Source organism: Bos grunniens, chromosome 8 (assembly GCF_055505025.1).
Source record: "Bos grunniens cultivar Pamir isolate PY7600 chromosome 8, Bosgru_T2T1.0, whole genome shotgun sequence".
NCBI classification, from domain to species: Eukaryota; Metazoa; Chordata; class Mammalia; order Artiodactyla; family Bovidae; genus Bos; species Bos grunniens.
The window spans coordinates 89,903,464-89,926,836 of record NC_141172.1 but is presented as its reverse complement, the minus strand read 5'-3'; the positions used below and the strand labels follow the sequence as shown (position 1 = coordinate 89,926,836).

Sequence of the window (23,373 nt, the reverse complement as noted above, 5' to 3'; positions counted from 1 at the left end):
TCACAAAATGTTCAAGATTCCCCAAAGAAAGTTGTGCATAGTAATGTGCCTTAAATCACATAAAGCAAAGCAAAATAAAGCTCAAAATTTCAGGATTTCACATAATTCTCAAAAGGGAAATCCACAGAATTTTTTTATTTTGCCTGCCAAGAGCTTAAGACGGTCTTCTTACTATTATTATCTTAATAATTTACATTATTTTTCTAGTGACTGAGTTACTTTTAAGGGCAGCCAATAAGAATAACTGAAAAAAAATCTTGAATTTTTTGGCACCCAGAATAAGTTTTGGGTGATCATTATTCACTCTAGACAGATAAACAGTTTCAATTACAAAAGAATGATAAAGTAAGCTTGAATTTCACACAATAGATATATACGGTAGTTCACACCATAAGTATATACGGGGCATTTATGTGCAAAGAAAGAGGTTCAAAATCTTCGTAGATTTAAGATTTTTAAATGATTGATATAATTTTACTACCACATGAAGCAGAGCCTATCAACAATACAAGTACTCTGCAGTCATTCTGTGCTTGTTCCAAGACTGTCAGTCTTATTCTGGAACGATCAAAATAATCTCTCTAGGAAACCTAATAAATTGCTTCCAGGTTAGAGAAAAGCTGCCAATCACATGGAACTGGGTGAAAACCACTACAAAGCCAATTTTCATATCCTCCCTACTGGGAATGAGAGCTACAACAACAAATGCACTTTTATAAACAATCAACAAATGGTTGTTTAAAAACTCATCCCAGGGCCTCCCTGATGGCTCAGTGATGAAAAATCTGCCTGCCAATGCAGGAGACACAGGTTCGATCCCTGATCCAAGAAGATCCCACGTGCGGCAGAGCAACTAAGCCCGTGTGCCACAACTACTGAGCCTGTGCTCCAGAGCCCGAGAACCACAACTACTGAGTCTGCGCGCGGCAACTGCTGAAGCTTGCACCCCCTAGAGCCTGTGCTCCCCAACAGGAGCAATGAGAAGCCTACGTACCACAACTAGACCGCAGCCCTGGTTCACCACCACTAGAGAAAAGCCCACGCAGCAACAAAGATCCAACAAAGCCAAAAATAAATAAACAACGTTGTTAAAAAATAAAAAGGCAACTCATCCCAGTGAGGAGGTGAATTCATGAGTCTGGAAGCAGAGAAGCCCAAGTTACTCCTGACTCTGTGGCTCAACAGCTGAGACACTCTGGGAAGAGCACAAGACCTCCTTCCTGCAGCTCTAGATGGAAATGAGGTCTTGGCAAGTATTTCTCCTGCAGTCCCTCATCCCTGGTTGTTTTCTACTTCTAGATTTTGAAGCAGGCCTCAGTGGACTGCCTTGAGGAGGTTCCATTTCTCTATCTAGTGACACACGTCCTGGTTGACCATCACTGCCGCTCTCGGCCCCACTTGTCCTCAGTGCTCTGCAATATCTCTGCCATTTGTCTCAGGTCTCCTACTCCCAGCTGACCCTCTGAGGAACTGATAGTCTAGTACCTGAACACCCAAGGAGTGGACAGTCAGGGTACTTATTTGAATAACCACCCTGAACCAAGCATTGCACTAAAGTAAGCATGTCTATGTAACTATAGGTTACAAAAAAAATTTTTTTTCTTTTCCTTAAATGGATCTCAGGTGCACAGAATTGGATTGCTCTCAAGTTCAACCATATGTGTAAAAAATTTTTTTTAGATCAGCAGAAACAAAAACTATAGGAAGCTAATGCAGTTGTTTTGTCGCTCTCAATGTTTCACACAGTATTCAGGGCAGAGGCGACCATCCTTTGATTCCTTTCACCTTGGCTCTGGAAGCTTTATGTTCTTGGTTTTCCTCATCTTCCAATTTTCGCTTATTCTTCCCTTTCCCCCCTTAAACACTCACACTAGCTCCTGAAGCTCAATACTAAGTGTGTGTTGGGGGGGAGGGTTGCTTTTTTCTGTCTACCTATATTCCTGCAGGGAACTCGCACAAGGTCTCCAGGTTCCAGTTACTGTCTTATGTACACATTAAAACCCAAGGAACATAACTAAATATTCATAAAGAACTGCTCTAGAAAAGAAGATAAGAAAGCATGACATCTCTGCTCAACCACAGACTTAATCCATTTTAGGGACCATAGAAATAAAAAGAATTGCATGATTTGAGATATAAATTTTAGTCTATTTCTCTACTTCTTTTCTTTGTAGCTTCAAGATTCACACTGGGTTCCAAAGAGATCAGACATATCAAACAACAATAAATAAAATTTTTATTTTGTCCATGGGTCAAGATCACGCTTTAAAACTTGCTATGTTGGCTTCAGATTCTTTTGACTTGTAATACTTCATCTGTTGTATTTTAAAAGCACAATGGAACTGCAATCAAGAGCCTAAACCCTCCCTGCCACAAAGATTTTCACACGCACCTGTTTGCATGACAGACCAAAGAACACCTTGGGAGAATAATCATTCATACTAAGGTGAAGCTTCCCTGGTATCTCAGTTGGTAAAGAATACACCTACAGTGCAGGAGACCTGGGTTCAATTCCTGGGTTGGGAAGATCCCCTGGAGAAGGAAATGGCAACCCACTCCAGTATTCTTGCCAATGGAGAATTGTCAATGGAGAATCCATTGACAGCAGCCTGGCAGGCTACAGTCCATGGGGTCACAAGAGTCGGACATGACTTAGCAACTAAACCACAAGGTAAAACAGAAAAGCTCAGCCTGATAAACAAAGTCTTGGTTGGACAAGAGGAGTCCAGGCAAAGTCTTAAATAATTGGGTGCTACATCATAGTTTGATAAAAATTAGTTTATCAAGAGTATCATGACTTTCCAGTGCCCTGACTCCTCACAAATTTGAGAACTATGGCCTTAGTGCAAAAACAGTACAGAAGGAATTCTGAATTGGAGTCATCTTCTGTTCAGTACCAGGCATCAGGAGGGCACTCTACTACCTATCAATGGTAACGATGATAACACACCTGCCTTCCTGAGCCCCAAATGGGAATTCAGCAGAAAGGATGAGTCATTTCTAAGGCCGAAAATCAGTTCTCCAAACAGAAATATTTTACACACAGAATCACTCAGAAGAGTGGATTCAAAACAGAAATATTTAGTTCTAGTTGCAAAAATGCCCATTATATAATTCTCTAAATGTAAAACTTGTCTCAATTTTCATCAACTTTCGAAGGCTGGGGAACAATATACCATAAGGGAAGAAATCCTATTTACTGTGAATGTGAACTGCCAGAATCCCCAACTTTTGGCACCACTAACTAGGTTCAGGCTGCAGTTCAAAATGAGACCCATTAGCATTCCATAATGATGCGACTTTCCTACCACCATTCCAATTAAACAGAAGGTAACTGGGGGATCTTATGAGTTAGCTAGTGATTATGGGAGCCAAAAAGTGAATTAACTTTGCAAGATGTTATGACAGGATTGAGGGTTTCTCCATCTCAGCACTACTGACATTTCGGGTAAGATAGTTCTTTGTTGGAGGGGGCTACCCTGTTCACTGCAGGATGCTCAGCAACATCCCTGACTTCCACCCACTAGAAGCCGGCAGGACCAGCTGTAACAACCAAAAATGTCTCAACACTACAAAACATCCCCTTAGGGAACAAACTCACCACCAGACAAGACCCACTTACTGTAAAAGATGAAATAAAAGGCTTTATATATTTAATTCTCCAACACAATCATTATAAAGAAAATGAGTCAAACAGCAGAAATCTGCAAAATCTCTGTACAGTACTGCAGTTATTTTTCATTGCAACAAGAGGCTCAGTGGGTGTCCTCCTTCAAGAATGTCTTAACCTCTCATCAGCCTGGCTTCTTTCCCCTTTCATATCAAAATTCTATCAAAGGTCAAAATCACTCTATTCTAAAGATCCCACACCTTTCTTCTTAAGTCTTCCAGCTCTTTTCTTGACCTGTCTACTGGAGCTGACATACCTGGCCTCCCCCATTCCAACCTGGTAATCTTAATTATTCCCCCAACTAACTCTCTGACCACTTCTCAGTCACTCCCCTTTTTCCTTCTACTACTGCTCAATCCACGTCACTCTTAGAATTTATCCCCAACTTAATCAACACTCTAGATTAACCAAAGTGTGCTTTTGTCTGTAAAACATGCCAACCAATGCCCACGGCTCAGTGAATCCTCAAGGCTACTAGGTCACTCTCTACAACATTCATGAGTACTTGAGCTCCAATCAGAAGAGCTGCTCTTGTGCTTCAAGAGTCAGCTATGTATGTTATACAGTCTGTGTATACCAACTGTATTCATTACTGTAATTATGTGGTTTCAACTCTTCACAAGCAAGAAAATAAATTTTCTATGAAAATAAAATTGGATGCTACAGAAAGACTTAGGACGAGTTCCTTTTTAAAAATAGCTGTTGCCTTAGGTGGAGGCAAGATAAAAATCTAGGTTTTTGTATCTCCAAGTCTTTAAATTCTTTTTTAAAGACATTAAAACTGGAATGTGTACTCAATGCATTATGAAGGTGGTTTATTCAAGAAAGGGGAAACTCCAGTTATTCTCAAAGAAAACTCTGGGCTCTCTTTCAAAATATTGTTTAATAAACATATATTTTTAAGTTAAAATGCTACATACATTTACAAACCATTTTGTGACTCCTCACTTTAAAAACTTTCTTGATTAACCAACTACCAGAATCTTACGGCACTGAGACAAGAGGGCTCCTACTATGTATAAAAATATTCTGTCCTCAGCCATCCCACTGTAATATCTCATCGTACTTCTTCTCTCAGCACTCTCTTCCACTCCCACGACTCAAGTCTTCAGAGTTGGTTTTCCCCAACCTTATTAAAGCCATTCTCATCTGCTTTTGCCAGTGCTATTTCCAGTCTTCAAAGCACTGGTGAGCAAAGTCCTATAAATTAATACTTAAATAGGATTTAATGATAAGTATTCTTTAAGTACTTTACAACATGTGGAAATATTCAGTTTATCTCTAGGTGATTCCTTATTGATTCTCTTTCAGGACATATTCAAACTTTGTATCACGTTCTTAAGAAAATTTCAGTGGGTTTATTCTCATTGCCTAGATGTTAATAGTATTTGGGAAAACCTACACACCAATCCAACCTGACATGACCCCTGCTGGATGGTTTCACTCCCAAAAGATGCCCTGTTTGTTCATGACACTGTGTCCAACTGCCTACATGACAGTTCCACAATCTCTACACTGAAAACAGTGAAAATATTAAGAATATTTAAACATTTAAAATATCCCACACCAGGAAATAGTGTGACACAGCCATGGAATATTACACAGCTGTTTAAAAGGTTGTGTGTATTATATAACAATATGGAAATATGCTGATGAATGTTAAGTAAGGTAGAAGACAAAGCTATACATACACCAATATAATGTATAAAAAACATATATAGGAAAATCCAAGTATGTTTGCACCAGTGGAACATGGATTTTTTTTTTCTCTCTTTTCAAGTTTTTATACCAGTTATATTTAAAGGGGGAGCTTCCCTGGTGGCTCAACTAGTAAAGAATCCACCTGCCAATGCAGGAGATGCAAGAGATGTAGGTTCAATCCCTGGGTCAGGAAGATTCCCTGGAAAACGAAATGGCAACCCACTCCAGTATTCTTGCCTAGAAAGTTCCATGCACATAGGAGCCTGGCTGGCTACAGTCCATGCAGTGGCAAAGAGCTGGACACAACTGAGCACTGGAGCAAAAAGTCAATGTTATTTCAAACAACCCCAGACACAGTTTGCCATACAACGGACAAAGCATGAGTTTGAGGGCCAATACAGGCCAGGTTCACAGGCTAGTTCTTCACATTTTAGAGTAGCAGCACCTTCCCTAGATGTTGTAATGATTAGATGAGATAACATATTAAAAAGCAACAGTGCCTAGAATAAGAAGGTATACAACAAAGATTCACTTCCTTTCCTTTCCCAGACCAATCTTGGAGATACCTGTAATGACACAAGTCATTGAAAACTGAAACAACTGATCTATCTAGTAAATGTTGACTTCAGTCTCAGCAAGTGAGATGAACTAGGAATTAAATTCTGTTCAACTTGCTTACTAAATTAACAATATTACATGAGTTATTTTCTGCTATAAAGATATTGGGGGGAAATAAACTGTGCTCAATATTTCATGATATAAAACCAAAAGCAGTTTACATTAATATTAAATAGCATTCACAGAAGAGATGACTAAAAGATCTCTAAGCTATGTAAAATGAAAGAAATTCACATGTGCCACACAATCTATCTGACTCCAACGTTTTTCATCCCATTCTGCACACTACTGCCAAGCCACCCTTTGTTAAACACCATTCTGATCATGTCCGTCCTCCAATCAAACACCTACAGTCATTCCCTGCTGCCTATTTCAGTTCTAAACGCCTGAATGTCAGGATGCTTCAGGCAAGGTGATGGGGAGGACAACCTATTCCATGATAAGAAAGAAACACCTAGATTTCAAGCTGGGTATTAATGGTACCCAGGGTCTTTCTAGCCCTACCAAAGATCTCAAAATTTGGACACTTTCTCCCTTACTCCTATTTTTTGACTAGCTTGGCAAACCTGGGTGCTTCCCTCTCACAGATCCACAAACTGAAGCCTCAATACAGCTGCCAGGAGACAAGGACAGAGGAGTATTGGGGCTGCTAACAGGTATGGAAATTCTTTTAGGAGCGATGGAAATGCTTCTCAATTATATTGTAAGTAGCAGTGATGGTTGCATAATACACTAAATATATTTAAAAACCACTGAGTTGTACACTTTAAAATGTTGACCTTTATGTTATGTGGATTATATCTCAATAAAGAATAAAAAACTTCAAAAATCGGAGAAAATAATCATGTCACCTAAATTTTGAAAAAGATGAACAAGGAATATAATTTGCTGTTTATCAGGCAGACTCTAGAATCAGACTTCCTAGATCAGCATCCTGCCTCTGCTGCCTCTGTCACTTATCAAGTATATAACACCTTAGGAATTTACCACTCTGAGCCTCCATTCCCTCATCTGTAAAATGGGGACAATAATAGCACCCATCTCATAATGCTGATGAAGGATTAAATACAGATAGGGAAAGCACTCAGCAGTGCATGACACATCAGAAGTGCAATGTTAAATGTCTGCTGGTTGTTTTTTTATTATTAATACCAGCTCTGGAGAAGATGGGGAAAATGAGCATTCAAACCAACTTTAAGAGTATAAACTGGCAGAACCTCTCATAGTAAAATGTGTCAGTATATATGGAAATCTAAACTGTCTCTATGTCTTAACCCCACAACTCTATTACTAGGAAATTATGATAGGGATAGAAGACAAAGCATACAAAAGTGTACCTGCAAGACTGATAACATCAGCTTTTTTATATAATAGCAAAGCAGAAAACAACCTAAGTGTCCACCTGTTGGGAATTAATTACATAAATTATTGATGAAATACTATGCAGCCATGAAAGTATGTGACAGAAATACATATCTATGGAAGGACCGAGATCCATTATGTAGTGCAAAAAGCAGGTTATAAAACTATATAATTAATAGCAGAACTACATGTAACCTTGTTCTGTATTTTCCAAGTCTGCTATAAATGTGTTATCATGCTTTCATAATTTAAAATAAAATTAAAAAATAAAACCAGAGTTATAATGTAATTTATATTTTGCAACATATACATGTTTATGTAAGTATTTTTAACTTTTGAAAGTACATTCAGTATAGTTCCTACATCAAAAATTTTGAAATATCAACAAATAAATCTAAACACAAGAAAACACCCTTCTATTTCTATTTCTTTTTTGTTGTTGTTGTTACTCCACATAGCTTGTGGGATTTTAGTTTCACTACAAGAGATCAAACCTGGGCCCAAAGCAGTGAAAGCACTGAGTATTAACTACTGGACCACCAGGTAATTCCCATTTCTAGTTCTATTTCTAACCATTATTCCTTAGTGTCTGCAATACCAAATGGAATGGGAGGTAGTCAGAACCCAGATGTCACCCACAGAGACAAAAATCTACAAAAGAACCTGCAAGTTATCACTAAAGAGCCCGATGTTAACTATTTTAAAAGGACTTCACAAACTCTGGGGCATTATTATTAATAGAAAGAGTTCCAGATTTGGAGTTTTAACTATTTGATTAAGTAACTACATGAAACTGGCCAAGCACTAAATCTGAGAAACCCCAGTTCCCTAGAGTAAAAATGGGTATAATAATCCCTCATGAGATAAAAAAGATTAAAAGACATCTTTACAAAATACCAACGGAAACTATCAAGGATACTTCTCCCCATTGGGTGAAACCATCAAAACCAAAACTTTGACACAACCCCAACCTTAAACCCCATTTTGTAAAACAAGGAATAATCTTTTTTAAAAAACTAAGTTTAATTAAATGGTAATTAGGAAGCACTTGCTTCCCTCATAGCTCAGTTGGTAAAGAATCTGCCTGCAATGCAGGAGACCCCGGTTCAATTCTTGGGTTAGGAAGATCCACTGGAGAAGGGATAGGCTACCCACTCCAGTATTCTTGGGCTTCCCTTGTGGCTCAGCTGGTAAAAGAATCCACCTGCTATGTGAGAGACCTGAGTTTGATCCATGGGTTGGGAAGATCCCCTGGAGAAGGGAAAAGCTACCCACTCCAGTATTCAGGCCTGGAGAATTCCATGGACTGTATAGTCCATGGGGTCGGAAAGAGTCGGACATGGCTGAGCGACTTTCACTCACTCAGGAAGCACTTATGGTCTGAACTTGAAGCAAACAATAGTAAATATAATTGCACAACCTAAGAAACATCTCAAACCACTTTATAGAGGAAAAAATCTATGAAGAAAAATAGTAAAGACTGAGCTGACATGTGAACAATAGAGAATCTAAATATACAACAAGGCTATGAACAACAGAACTGAAACAGAAATATCAGCAGTTTAGATTCACTTGTAAAATAATATTATACAAAAGCTGACAAAAAAATAAGCTGAACTTAAAATTCCAAAAGATCTGATCTGTGAACAGTAGTGGCTCCAGGTTAAACAGAACATGCCAAAGCAAACACTAACATCAAGAAAAAAGTTCAGGGAATTCCCCGGTGGTCCAGTGGCTAAGACTGCACTCCCAATACAGGGGGCCTGAGTTCAATCCCTGGTCAGGGAACTAGACCCTACGTGCCACAACTAAGACTCTATGCAGCCTAATAAAAATAAATATTTTTTAAAAAAAGAAAAAAGTTTAAACTGTTTTGGTATAAATGAAATAATTTCAGCACAAACATTATAACATACATTAAGAGGAGAATGGCAATTATCACAGATGTCTCTGTACAATTTTTCATATTCCTCAAATTTCTTACATCAAACAAATACTACTTTTATAATAAAGAAAAAAGGTGTGGAGTTTGTTCCTTTTCCTTTTTTTTAACCATGGAAAAGACTCAGAGAATATTTGCACAAAAAAATAGGAGGAATGGAGCCATGGTTGAAAATGTAATACCTGCCAAAGTTTCTGAAGGCAGAAGAATACGCTAAGAACTTTAGAACCTGAAATGACTTTTCAAAAAATGATGAAACTACTGAGCCATGAAAAATACATGACACTTATAAAAAAGGAATAGATTCAAACTGTAACAAAAGATTAACAGTAAATCATTTAAAAGTAAAAGCAAATAGAGTTTTAAGATTTAAATTTAAATAGAATTTCACAGTGTACAAGAAAAGTAGTATGTCAACTGCTAAATGTTTCAGTTCTCCAGTGAGAGAAGCTAATAACGGAACTAATAGTAGGAATAATGAAAACAGTTCTGTTAAAACAATGTTTCTAACAATGCAAAAAAAGGGGAGGGTGAGCAGGACAAGGTAAATGGGTTGACATTATCTCCCAAACCGGCTTTTATAAAAACTGAAATTTACATACTACTAAAGAAAGTCTTTTTATAAGGAAATGGCAACCCACTCCAGTGTTCTTGCCTGGAGAATCCCAGGGACGGGGGAGCCTGGTGGGCTGCCGTCTATGGGGTCGCACAGAGTCGGACACGACTGAAGCAACTTAGCAGCAGCAAAGAAAGTCTAGAGATCTCTTCAAGAAAATTAGAGATACCAAGGGAACATTTCATGCAAAGATGGGCTTGATAAAGGACAGAAATGGTATGGACCTAACAAAAGCAGAAGATATTAAGAAGAGGTGGCAAGAATACACAGAAGAACTGTACAAAAAAGATCTTCACACCCAGATAATCACAGTGGTGTGATCACTCACCTAGAGCCAGACATCCTGGAATGTGAAGTCAAGTGGGCCTTAGGAAGCATCACTACGAACAAAGCTAGTAGACGTGATGGAATTCCAGATAAGCTATTTCAAATCTTAAAGATGATGCTGTGAAAGTGTTGCACTCAATATGCCAGCAAATTTGGAAAACTCAGCAGTAGTCACAGGACTGGAAAAGGTCAGTTTTCATTCCAATCCCAAAGAAAGACAATGCCAAAGAATGTTCAAACTACTGCACAATTGCATTCATCTCACACGCTAGCAAAGTAACGCTCAAAATTCTCCAAGCCAGGCTTCAACAGTATGTGAACCATGAACTTCCAGATGTTCAAGCTGGTTTTAGAAAAGGCAAAAGAACCAGAGATCTGCCAGCATCCGTTGGATCATAAAAAAGCAAGAGAATTCCAGAAAAACATCTACTTCTGCTTTACTGACTATGCCAAAGCCTTTGACTGTATGGATCACAATAAACTGTGGAAAATTCTGAAAGAGATGGGAATACCAGACCACCTGACCTGCCTCCTGAGAAATCTGTATGCAGGTCAAGAAGCAACAGTTAGAACTGGACATGGAACAACTGACTGGTTCCAAATAGGAAAAGGAGTACGTCAAGGCTGTATATTGTCACCCTGCTTATTTAATTTATATGCAGAGTATATCATGAGAAATGCTGGGCTGGATGAAGCACAAGCTGGAATCAAGACTGCTGGGAGAAATATCAATCACCTCAGATATGCAGATGATACCACCCTTATGGCAAAAAGTGAAGAGGAACTAAAGAGCCTCTTGAAAGTGAAAGAGGAGAGTGAAAAAGTTGGCTTAAAACTCAACATTCAGAAAACTAAGATCATGGCATCTGGTCCCATCATTTCATGGCAAATAGATAGGGAAACAGTGGAAACAGTGCCAGACTTTATTTTGTGGGGGGGGCTCCAAAATCACAGCAGATGGTGACTGCAGCCATGAAATTAACAGACGCTTGCTCCTTGGAAGAAAAGTTATGACCAACCTAGACAGCATAGTAAAAAGCAGAGACATTACTTTGCCAACAAAGGTCCGTCTAGTCAAAGCTATGGTTTTTCCAGTAGTCATGTGTGGATGCGAGAGTTGGACTATAAAGACAGCTGAGTGCCGAAGAATTGATGCTTTTGAACTGTGGTGTTGGAAAAGACTTTTTAGAGTCCCCTGGACTGCAAAGAGATCCAATCAGTCTATCCTGAAGGAAATAAGTCCTGAATATTCTTTGGAAGGACTGATGCTGAGGCTGAAACTCCAATACTTTGGCCACCTGATGCAAAGAACTGACTCATTTGAAAAGACCCTGATGCTGAGAAAGATTGAAGGCAGGAGGAGAAGGGGACGATAGAGGATGAGATGGTTGGATGGCATCACCAACTCAACGGACATAAGTTTGAGTAAACTCCAGGAATTGGCAATGGATGGGGAGGCCTGGCGTACTGCAGTCCATGGGGTCACAGAGAGCTGGACACAACTGAGGGACTGAACTGAACTGAAAGAAATCACACGCATAAGGAAATGAGGGATAATATATACGAACTTTAAAATGGTTGGTTATAATAAAGACAAAAACAAGTGTTGGCCAGAATGTGGAGAAATTTGAATCCTCAGACATTGCTGCTGAAAATGTAAAATGATGCAGCACTTTGGAAAACAGCTTGGCAGTTCCTCAAAATATTAAACACAGACTTACCATGTGACCCAGTAATGCTATTAATACTCCTAGGTATATTCCCAAGAAAACTGAAAACAAATGTCCACAGGAAAACTTGTACATGAATGTTTACAGCAGCATTATTCATAATAGCTAGAAAGTGGAAACAAGTCAAATGTCCATCAGCTGATGAATGGATAAACAAAACATGGTATTATCCATACAATGGAACAGTATTTGCTCATAAAAAACAATGACATTCTGATCCATGCTACAACATGGATGAATCTTGAAAACAGTATGCTAAGTGAAAGAAGCCAATCACAAACACCACATATTGTATGATTCCACTTATATGCAATGTCCCAAACTGTTAAATCTACAGCAAAAGATAGATTAGTGGTTTCCTAGGGCTGTGGGAGTGGGGTTTGGGGAGTGATTGCTACAGAATATGAGGTTTCTTTAGAAAGGACAAAAATGTTCCAAAATTGATCATGGCGACAGTTGTACAACTTTGCAGCTATACTAAAAACAACTGGATTTTACATCTTAAAAGATAATCACGTTAATAGAGGGTTATCAGAAATATCATAATTACTTCACTTAATGTAAATGGGCTATGAAAGCAGAATGGTCTGTATCTACACTGTGAAACGAATCCCAACACTTAAAAGACACACACAAATCCAAAACTGAATAGGCAATATTATGACTTCAGGAGATTCTTTAGATCTACCTTACACAAAAATAAAAATTACAACAAAAAAATGAAACAAAAACTATTCAATGTATGTGTCCCAAATAGAACAAAAATATATAAAAATGATACAAAAATAAACTTCTATTATAATTGAAGGCTTCAATGTTTCATTCACAATAGATGACAACACAAAGTATTCAAAGAATAAAACTGATATAAAGCATAAATTAAACCATTTCCTTTGGTAGGGGCCAACTTGGCAGAGTCAGGTTCAGAAAAGAAAGATTTAGATAGATATAGATAAAACTTCACTTTCACTTTTCACTTTCATGCATGGGAGAAGGAAATGGCAAACCCACTCCAGTGTTCTTGCCTGGAGAATCCCAGGGACGGGGAAGCCTGGTGGGCTGCCGTCTATGGGGTGGCACAGAGTCGGACACGACTGAAGTGACTTAGCAGCAGTAGCAGCAGATAAAGTATCAGGCTTCCTTTGTGGCTCAGATGGCAAAGAATCCGCCTACAATGAGGGAGACCTAGGCTCGATCCCTGGGTTGAGAAGATCCCCTGGAAGAGGACATGACAACCCACTTCAGTATTCTTGTCTGAAGCACCCCCTTGGACAGAGGAGCCTGGCGGGCCACAGTCCATGGGGTGCAAAGAGTTGGACATGACTGAGCGTCTAAGCACAACACACACAGCACAGATAAAATATAGATACAGATGTAAGTAGGTAGAAATATATAGATATAGACAGATTTATATATATAAAGAGACTATGATACCGCAAATGGGGTGAAACCTTAATTGGAAAATCTGGGTATACTACTACAATTTATTTCTAAGTTTGAAATTCAGAAAATGTTTTAAACTTTAAGTAAAATTAATAGTTACATAATAGGGGACTAAGAAGCTAAGGAAATAACACTTTCTTTTCTGAGGTATAAGTATCTTTCACAAAACGTGCTCTCATACTAGAATGCAGAGACACACCTAATTTCTAGTTTGTTTGGTTGGTTGGTTTTTTTGGCCTCGCTGTGCTGCTTGTGAGACCTCGCTCTCTGACCTTGCTCTCAGGGACTGACACCATGCTCTCAGCACTGAAAGCATGGACTCCTAACCACTGGACCACCAGGGAATTCCCCACCTAGTTCTTATATGAAAACCTAGAATTATATAAACACACTCTTAGACCATAATGCAAAACCATAAAACAATCTATCAGTAACATCTAAATTCCTAAGCTATACAACAAGGAGAGGAAATTTATCATAAATGCCTGTGGTCTTAAGGAAATAGAAACAAAGTTCTGTTTCTTCCTCAAGACTTTAAAAAGAGAAAAAAAGGGAAAGACAGTGGAAGTGAGAAATAGATTTAAGGGCCTAGATCTGATAGATAGAGTGCCTGATGAACTATGGAATGAGGTTCGTGACATTGTACAGGAGACAGGGATCAAGACCATTCCCATAGAAAAGAAATGCAAAAAAGCAAAATGGCTGTCTGGGGAGGCCTTACAAATAGCTGTGAAAAGAAGAGAAGCGAAAAGCAAAGGAGAAAAGGAAAGATATAAACATCTGAATGCAGAGTTCCAAAGAATAGCAAGAAGAGATAAGAAAGCCTTCTTCAGTGATCAATGCAAAGAAACAGAGGAAAACAACAGAATGGGAAAGACTAGGGATCTTTTCAAGAAAATCAGAGATACCAAAGGAACATTTCATGCAAAGATGAGCTCGATAAAGGACAGAAATGGTATGGACCTAACAGAAGCAGAAGATATTAAGAAGAAATGGCAAGAATACACAGAAGAACTGTACAAAAAAGATCTTCACGACCCAGATAATCACAATGGTGTGATCACTGACCTAGAGCCAGACATCCTGGAATGTGAAGTCAGGTGGGCCTTAGAAAGCATCACTACAAACAAAGCTAGTGGAGGTGATGAAATTCCAGTTGAGCTATTCCAAATCCTGAAAGATGATGCTGTGAAAGTGCTGCACTCAATATGCCAGCAAATTTGGAAAACTCAGCAGTGGCCACAGGACTGGAAAAGGTCAGTTTTCATTCCAATCACAAAGAAAGGCAATGCCAAAGAACGCTCAAACTACCGCACAATTGCACTCATCTCACACGCTAGTAAAGAAATGCTCAAAATTCTCCAAGCCAGGCTTCAGCAATATGTGAACCGTGAACTTCCTGATGTTCAAGCTGGTTTTAGAAAAGGCAGAGGAACCAGAGATCAAATTGCCAACATCCGCTGGATCATGGAAAAAGCAAGAGAGTTCCAGAAAAACATCTATTTCTGCTTGATTGACTATGCCAAAGCCTTTGACTGTGTGGATCACAATAAACTGTGGAAAATTCTGAAACAGATGGGAATACGAGACCACCTGATCTGCCTCTTGAGAAATCTGTATGCAGGTCAGGAAGCAACAGTTAGAACTGGACATGGAACAACAGACTGGTTCCAAATAGGAAAAGGAGTTTGTCAAGGCTGTATATTGTCACCCTGTTTATTTAACTTATATGCAGAGTACATCATGAGAAACGCTGGACTGGAAGAAACACAAACTGGAATCAAGATTGCCGGGAGAAATATCAATAACCTCAGATATGCAGATGACACCACCCTTATGGCAGAAAGTGAAGAGGATCTCAAAAACCTCTTGATGAAAGTGAAAGTGGAGAGTGAAAAAGTTGGCTTAAAGCTCAACATTCAGAAAACGAAGATCATGGCATCCAGTCCCATCACTTCATGGCAAATAGATGGGGAAACAGTGGAAACAGTGTCAGACTTTATTTTTCTGGGCTCCAAAATCACTGCAGATGGTGACTGCAGCCATGAAATTAAAAGACACTTACTCCTTGGAAGGAAAGTTATGACCAACCTAGATAGCATATTCAAAAGCAGAGACATTACTTTGCCAACAAAGGTCTGTCTAGTCAAGGCTATGGTTTTTCCAGTGGTCATGTATGGATGTGAGAGTTGGACTGTGAAGAAGGCTGAGTGCTGAAGAATTGATGCTTTTGAACTGTGGTGTTGGAGAAGACTCTTGAGAGTCCCTTGGACTGCAAGGAGATCCAACCAGTCCATTCTGAAGGAGATCAGCCCTGGGATTTCTTTGGAAGGAATGATGCTAAAGCTGAAACTCCAATACTTTGGCCATCTCATGTGAAGAGTTGACTCACTGGAAAAGACTCTGATGCTGGGAGGGATTGGGGGCAGGAGGAGAAGGGGACGACAGAGGATGAGATGGCTGGATGGCATCACTGATTCGATGGACGTGAGTCTCAGTGAACTCCGGGAGTTGGTGATGGACAGGGAGGCCTGGCGTGCTGCAATTTATGGGGTCGCAAAGAGTCGGACACGACTGAGCGACTGATCTGATCTGATCTGAAAAAAGGGGAAGTACTAAAACTAAAATATAAAACTGATGAAGGAAAACTAAATATGATAAAAATATCATCAGAAAACATTTCAAGGAAATTGGTATACAGTCAGAGATGATAGCAGGATAGCTTTCAAATAGAAAGAGGTAGGAGGAGAGTTCAAGGCAAGATTTGAGAAGGGAAAGGACAGAATAAAGCAGAAGTTGCAAGGAGTACGGGCAGGAGAGGTGCTCAGATGGGAAGGGCCGGAAACTGCAGAAAAAAGGATTTACATTCAACTTGGTGGTTGTGAGTAACAGCAATGAAGGAAGGATTACACACCAATTTGACCTCCTCCAAACAGGTTCTCCACCCCATATCAAGAACATCATAATTCATCCTGCCACCTATAGGAGGTGATCCAGAAGCTAAGGGAGAAAACGGTCAGTGAAAGGATGGCTGGGTAGGGCCTAACAAGCTGAAGAGCTGATGCCCCATTAGACAGCTCTGGAGAATTTCTGCCATGTGGAAAGAGCCTAAAGCTATCAATACCTCCAAATTCAAAAAGTGAAAGTGAAAGCCGCTCAGTTGTGTAGGGAGACTCATTGCAACCCCATGGACTATACACAGTTCATGGAACTCTCCAGGCCAGAACACTGGAGTGGGTAGCCTTTCCCTTCTCCGGGGGATCTTCCCAATCCAGGGATCAAACCCAGGTCTCCTGCATTGCACACAGATTCTTTACCAGTTGAGCCACAAGGGAAGCCCAAGAATACTGGAGTGGGTAGCCTATCCCTCTCCAGCGGAGCTTGCCAACCCAGGAATCAAACCAGGATCTCCTGCATTCCAGGTTGATTCTTTACCAACTGAGCCACTAGGGAAGTTTAGAAAAGGCAGACCAAAATGCAGATTTTTAAGTGACACCTCAAGATTTTCAAGTGACACCTCAAGATTTTCAAATGGTTAACAACCAATTCAATTTCTAAACATAAAGTGCAGCCAAACAAATCCTCTGAGTTCTCATTTCCACTGTCATCTTTCACCATGCCCCCAGTCTCATCTCCTCTCCCTTTCAATTCCAGATTTTGTTTTCTAAAACCACAATGTCACTCAAAGCTTTAAAAGCTTTCCTTTCTCTTCAGAGCAAGTGTCAAACCTTCAGTTCAGCCTTCAAGGCCTTCCTCTAATACAGTGGCAATTGTGTTAGACTCATCTCCTGCCTTCATCCCCACAGCCCAGTATCCCCAAATAGTCCCCTCGCTTCCCCATCTTTGTAGCTGGATTCCAGCGCCATTCCAATAGCCTAGAGAACACTCTTTTCAACTCTCCTCAGTTTCTACGTTCTTTCAGTCATTAACTCCACAAATAAATATAGGATGGGCACCTAATTTTGTGTCAGATACAGTTCTAGGCACAGATGATACAGCAGTGAACAAAAAAAAGACAAAAATCCCTGCCCTCATGGATCTACACAGAGTCGTCAGAGAATAACATGTGTAATAGGTCACAGGCTTCCCTCATGGCTCAGACAGTAAAGAATCTGCCTGCAATGCAGGAGACCTGGCTTCTATCCCTGGGTTGGGAAGATCCCCTGGAGAAGGGAATGGCTACCCATTCCAGTGTTCTTGCCTGGAGAATTCCATGAAGAGGAGCCTGGTGGGCTACAATCCACGGGGTCGCACAATGAGTGGGACACAACTGAGCGACCAACACAACTTTTCATATTAGGTCACAGAGAAAAAGGTGCTTTGGAGACAGAAAAAAAAACACAAAGGAGGATTCGGGTATGAGAAGGGAAGAAGGGGTGGGAGGCAGAAAAGGTTGCAATTTTAAGGCATCATTTTGAAAGTGAAGTTGAAGATGAGAAAGAGCTAAGGGATAAATAACTGGGACAAGAAGGTTCCAAGCAAAAGGAAGGTCAACAACAAAGGCCTCAGGCAAAAGCATGGCTGGTGTTTTGGGCTGACATTCTACTCTGCCCATAAAGCCCAGTTCAACAGCCACTTATTCAGGAAAATAGGAATTATTTTTTGATTCCCAGAAATAGGAATTATTAATTCCCTTAACACTGTATCAGTATCTTCCTTAGGGCACACCTCATATAGTGGAAACCGTCACTGATCAATTAATCATAAAAGTCAGGTAGAGCAAGGAATCATTTTTTAAATGACACATACATATTACAACCATTTTAAACTTCAAACGTACAAATGGACATTCACTTCCCCATATATTATAGCATCAAGACCTCTTCTTTGAGTATGGGTCTGCCAAACGCAGCTCTCTACTTCCTTGGATAAACCACAATCATAATCCATAATCTACAATGTCCATTTTCCTCCCTTTCACAGTAGAACAAGACTTTTAACTATCTGCAAAGTTTTCTAGGACTAGAATCCTCCCAGATTTGTAAGGTTTCCCCAATCTGTTTTGGTTGCACTGACCACAGTTTAATTCACTGAAAGGCAATTCTCGCAGCTTCATGCCTTTCTCAAGTCTTTCCAAAGCAATTCAGAAAAACAGCTGCTTTTTGCATTCACATTTCATCTATTTGAGTAATATTTATTAATACTTATTTGTTTTCTTCACTGCTGTTCATCTGTGCCTATTAATTGAGTAATATTTATTATACCACTGGTATAAATAAACTTGAAAACAAACACAACTGATTCTTGGTAAGCAGAGAAATCAAACAATACACAGACAAACCAGAGCAAACCTACCACTGGAGCATCTGTAAGCTGTAGGATTTGGATAATATGGTTCACTAAGGGAATGTTTAATACAGAAGGTTAAAATCAAGCTCAGCAAAGGATCTGTAGAGAAATTCCTCCAAACAAAATATATAAATAGCCTTTAAGCACAATGTGCTCAATGTCATTACAGAAACACAAATCAAAACCTCACTGATCCACAACTTCAATTAGGACTCCAACTAGAACAACTATAATCAAAAAGGTAGTAACAAGTGTTGGAGAGGATGTGGAGAAATTGGAACCCTTGTACATTGTTGACGAAAATCTAAAATGGTTGCAGCTGCTTTGGGAACCAGTTTGCCAGTTTCTCAAAACGTTAAACGAGAATTGAAAACACAGGTCCACAAAAAAACTTGTACATATATGTTCATAGCAGCATTATTCATAACAGCCAAAATGTGAAAACAGCCCACTGTCCATTAGCTGATGGAAAAGCAAAAAGGTGCCACATATATCCATACTACAGAGTATTACTCAGCCATAAAAGGAATAAAGTTCTGATACATGCTATAACATGGATGATGACCCCTGAAAAAATGTGAAAGAAGTCAATCACAAAAGGCCACATACTACATGATGCCCTTTATATTCAATGTTCAAAACAGGCAGATCCATAAGGTCAGGAAAAAGATTAGTAGTTGTTAAGGGCTTGGGGGAAGGGGGGAGGGGCAGGGTGAAGAGGAATATGGAATCGCTGTTAGTAAGTACAGGATTTGGGGGGAGTGAAATGTTCTGGAATTAAGATAGTGGTGATGGTTGTATGACTTTATAATTATACTAAAATCACTTTAACTGTACACCTTTTAAAAACTCCACTGCTGCTGCTGCTGCTGTCAGTGGTCAATAAATGTTTATTATTGAGGGAGTGGGGGAAAAGGGGAGAAAGCCCAGATGTACTAAACAAATTTCCTGCATGTATTTTTAAGAGGTTAACCAACCACTTCTGTTGGAATATAAGGCCTCTGAAGGCAGGGATGACCTCTAATATATTTCCCTTACTATCTAGTATATTAGAACATAGAAAGTCAATGCCAAAGAATCTTCAAACTACCGCACAATTGCACTCATCTCACATACTAGTAAAGTAATGCTCAAAATTCTCCAAGCCAGGCTTCAGCAATACGTGAACCGTGAACTTCCTGATGTTCAAGCTGGTTTTAGAAAAGGCAGAAGAACCAGAGATCAAATTGCCAACATCCGCTGGATCATGGAAAAAGTGAGAGAGTTCCAGAAAAACATCTATTTCTGCTTTACTGACTATGACAAAGCCTTCCACTGTGTGGATCACAACAAACTGTGGAAAATTCTGAAAGAAGGGAATACCAGACCACCTGATCTGCCTCTTGAGAAATCTGTAGGCAGGTCAGGAAGCAACAGTTAGAACCGGACATGGAACAGACTGGTTCCAAATAGGAAAAGGAGTACGTCAAGGCTGTATATTGTCACCCTGCTTATTTAACTTATATGTAGAGTACATCATGAGAAACACTGGACTGGAAGAAGCACAAGATGGAAGCAAGATTGCCGGGAGAAATATCAATAATCTCAGATATGCAGATGACACCACCTTTATCGCAGAAAGTGAAGAGGAACTAAAGAGCCTCTTGACGAAAGTGAAAGAGTAGAGTGAAAAAGTTGGCTTAAAGCTCAACATTCAGAAAACGAAGATCATGGCATCCAGTCCCATCACTTCATGGCAAATAGATGGGGAAACAGTGGAAACAGTGTCAGACTTTATTTTTCTGGGCTCCAAAATCACTGCAGATGGTGACTGCAGCCATGAAATTAAAAGACACTTACTCCTTGGAAGGAAAGTTATGACCAACCTAGATAGCATATTCAAAAGCAGAGACATTACTTTGCCAACAAAGGTCTGTCTAGTCAAGGCTATGGTTTTTCCAGTGGTCATGTATGGATGTGAGAGTTGGACTGTGAAGAAGGCTGAGCGCCGAAGAATTGATGCTTTTGAACTGTGGTGCTGGAGAAAACCCTTGAGAGTCCCTTGGACTGCAAGGAGATCCAACCAGTCCATCCTAAAGGAGATCAGTCCTGGGTGTTCATTGGAAGGACTGATGCTAAAGCTGAAACTCCAGTACTTTGGCCACCTCATGTGAAGAGTTGACTCACTGGAAAAGACCCTGATGCTGGGAGGGATTGGGGGCAGGAGGAGAAGGGGACGACAGAGGATGAGATGGCTGGATGGCATCACCGACTTGATGCATGTGAGTTTGGGTGAACTCCGGGAGTTGGTGATGGACAGGGAGGCCTGGCATGCTGCAATTCATGGGGCCGCAAAGAGTCGGACACAGCTGAACAACTGAACTGAACTGACTGAACTGCAGGTACTCAATCAAGGTTCAACACTCACATATTACATACCAGGGATTTAGAGATGTCCTGATCAAAATATTGTACCAATTACAAAAAATTCACTTTTTATCCCCCAAAATCCTGAATTGCCACTAACAAGGCACTTACTTCCTATTTGTTTATTTTTGCTTTTATTTCCATTACTCTAGGAGATGGATCCAAAAAAATACTGCTGCAATTTATCTCAAAGAGTGTTCTGCCAATGTTTTCCTCTATAAATATCGAAGTATCTGCTCTTATATTTAGGTCTTTAATCCACTTTTATTTTTGTATACGGTTATTAGAGAATGTTCTCATTTCATTCTTTATTTTTTTGCAGCGCTGTGCAGCTTGCAGGATCTTAGTTCCCTGACTTGGGATCAAACCCAGGACCTGGCAGTTAAAGCGCCAAGTCCTAACCACTGGACAAACCAGGAAATTCCCTCTAATTTCATTCTTTTACGTGTGGCTGTCCAGTTTTCCCAGCACCACTTAGTGAAGATGACTGTCTTTTCTCCACTGTATATTCTCGCCTCCTTTGTCCTAGATTATTTGACCGTAAGTGTGTGGGTTTATTTCTGGGCTTTCTATCCTATTCCATGGATCTAATATGTCTGTTTTTGTGCCAGTAGCATACACTTTTGATTACTGTAGCTTTGTAGTACAGTCTGAAGTCAGGGAGCTGGTTTTCTGTCCCCGTCCCCCCATCCCGTTGTTTCTCAACGTCGTTTTGGCTATTGGGAGTTTTTTGTGTTTCCATACAGATTCTTCTAAACATTTATTTATTTACTTACTTTTGGCTGTGCCGGGTCGTCCTTGTAACACCCAGGCTCTCAACTGCTGTGCACGGGCTTGCTCTAGTTGGGGCGAGCACAAGCTGCTCACTGCAGTCGCTTCTCCTGTTGTGGCGGACGGGGTCTAAGGTGTAAGGGGCTCAGCTGCCCTGAGACATGTGGGATTTTAGTTCACAGACCAGGGATCAAACATGTGTCGCATTCATTGGCAGGCAGATTCCCAACCACTGGACCACGAGGGAAGTCCTTCCATACAGATTTTTTAAATTTTTGTTCCATTTCTGTGAAAAATAGCATTGGTAATTTGACAGCAGATTGCCTTGGGTAGTATGGTCATTTTAACAATATTGATTCTTCCAATCCAAGAACACCATCTATCTTTCCCTCTGTTTGTGCCGTCTTCAATTTCTTTCATTAGCATCTTAGAGTTTTTGGAATACAGATCTTTTGTCTCCTTAGGTAGATTTATTCCTAGGTATTTTTATTCTTTTTGATGTGATGGTAAATGGGATTGTTTCCTTAATTTCTCAATGAGAAACTTCTCTTAATACGAAGTTTATATCAACCATTTATATCATTCTTAACCACACCACAATCAGAGGATCTGGATTTCTGTGACACTTTAAAAACCTACTTCAAATTCTCCACCTTACAACTCTCACCAATGCAGCTTGCTGGTCTCTTAAAATGTTTTTCTTTCTCTTTAACCCCAATCCCTAAAATAGCATTGTCTCATATGTTTAGCCTCATTTGTTCTTCTCTAACACCCTAGAGCCAAAAAGGACTGTTATCATTATCTTCACATTACAAATGAAAAAAAAAAAAGCAGCATGGCTAAGGTCACCTGGTCTCCTGGGCTCAAGGTTAATTGTTCTTCACATAAATCATGTATTTCCAAACAGTTTTCTCTTTGGATGAACATGAAACCTCTCTGGTAAGGTCGATTTTTTAAAATAATAAGTACAGGGCTTCCCTGGAGGCTCAGTGGTAAAGAATCTGCCTGCTAACACAGGAAACACAGGTTCAATCCCTGATCCAGGAAGATCCCAAACGCTGAGGAGCAAGTAAGCCGTGCACCACAACTACTGAAATCGGTGCTGGAGCCAGGGGGCTGCACCTTAGAGCTGTGCTCTGCAACAAGAGAAGGCGCCACAAGAAGCCCGTGCACACAAGTGGAGGGGAGCCACAGCTCACCGCACCTAGAGGAAAGCCTGCGCAGCAACCAAGACACAGTGCTGCCAAAAACAAAACAATCCATAAAATTATTAAAAAATAGCAAACACAAACAACAAGATAATGATCAATAAGTATAAAGTCTAGAACGAGTAGAAAACTTAGACAAGAGAAGAACTTTTTTTTTTTTTAAAGGGCTTGTTTTGAACAAGAAGAGATAAACAAAAGGCTTAGCAAAGATATTGTAACATCAAGAGGTGACAGGGACATGCAGACCCTTTCAGTTTCTTCTCTGCTTTAGTAATCTTCACCAAAGAATA

At 39.9% G+C, this 23,373-nt stretch overlaps 1 protein-coding gene across 24 annotated transcripts in view; it reads right to left on the bottom strand.

Moving 5' to 3' along the window:
* The window catches only part of LOC147367664 (myb/SANT-like DNA-binding domain-containing protein 3), a 152,548-nt gene that overhangs the window by 67,869 nt on the left and 61,306 nt on the right, over positions 1–23,373 (bottom strand). The window lies entirely within an intron of this gene.